The following is a 1421-nucleotide window of genomic DNA, read 5'->3' as shown; positions in this document are numbered from 1 at the left end:
CCCAAGGCTAAGCCAAGCTAGACCCAAGCCTAGCCTAACATGACCCAATTGATTAAAGTTCAAAATTCCCTCAAATTGGCCCGCCAATTGAGCTCAAAACCACTTTCATCCTTCACCAAAGTTGTTCCTTGTGATCATCTAAATCAAATTCAACAATTAATTGAGCCAATTGACATAGCTAACCTAGCCCAAACCCAAGTTTTAATCATTTTCACCCACTTGGACCCATACACTAAATGTGACCTAACCACCCTAAGGCCACCAAATTAACTCCACCACAGTCATTAGTTGGACTTAGTGACCAGTCCAAACACCATGAAATCATCTAAATCAAGCCATGGACCAAAGGTTCCCTAAATTAAGGGATCTTATTTCCAAAAATGCACATGCTTAAGATATCTTTGCCAAATCCAAGCACATTTGCATTAAATTGCTGTGATGGATTCCTCTGGGTTCCCTGAGCTCCTAGCCACCTCCCTCTGGCCAGCCTGCCAGCCTAGTGGCCGAAAAAGTCCGAAACCGAGAGCCACTCCCATGGCACCTCACCCAAATCAAACCTAGAGGCCAGCTCATCCAAATCAAACTATGGAGCTCCTCTGCCCTCCACCTAAGCACCACATTACACCTCTTGATTGGCCACGACAGCCACTATAATCCCATTTTTATAAAAGGCCACCTACATGGCCGCTAAGCTAAGTGCTGAAATTTCCTTAGAGAGGTCTCTCCAAACTTTACACAGAGCTTCCCTAAGATCCCCTCAGTGCATTCCAACCATTTTTCCTCACCCATTCTCATTGCCAGAGCCCAATTTTGAGCTCGAAACCCTGCCGAAAACTAGGACAGAGCCCAATACACCTCCACACTCCACCAAACTTCAATTATTTGTGCCCACACCTTCACAAGAGTGAAAGAAGCCAAAGCCCCATCACATTCCCCTTCCACAGAGCCTCTACCATAGCTCGAGACCAACACCCAAATTCGCTCGTGATCGAATTCATACCTAGGCCTTACACCAAGACCAGGGACTTAATCCCTAGCCTCCTTGGACCTCAACGAACGTACCGAGCACCTCTGCTCGAAGCCTCCCTTCTCAGAGCAAAGGTATAAAACTCCTCCTCCTCCCGAGCTTATTTTGATTCTCTATTTACTTAAGCTTGATTTCATGGCATCTTAACCATATGGATATGTTTGTCTCACTTAGACGAGTCCATAGGATCAAACCCGAAGGTTTTAGTGTGGGCGGGCACGGGATCATTCCATCGAGGATGATGACGGGGAGTCGTTCGATCAAGCGTGTATCAAATTGACAGGGAAGATCGAGCCGGATAGCGCTTCAGGACATAAACAGCGGACCGAGTCAGCAGCTACGTGGAAGCGGTGTCCAAGCAGAGCTCGCCACGCATGCCTTCGGAGCTGCCTAG

This window comes from Phalaenopsis equestris, unplaced genomic scaffold (assembly GCF_001263595.1).
Source record: "Phalaenopsis equestris unplaced genomic scaffold, ASM126359v1 Scaffold000094, whole genome shotgun sequence".
Classification (NCBI taxonomy): domain Eukaryota; kingdom Viridiplantae; phylum Streptophyta; class Magnoliopsida; order Asparagales; family Orchidaceae; genus Phalaenopsis; species Phalaenopsis equestris.
Note: the sequence above shows the minus strand (reverse complement) of the source record.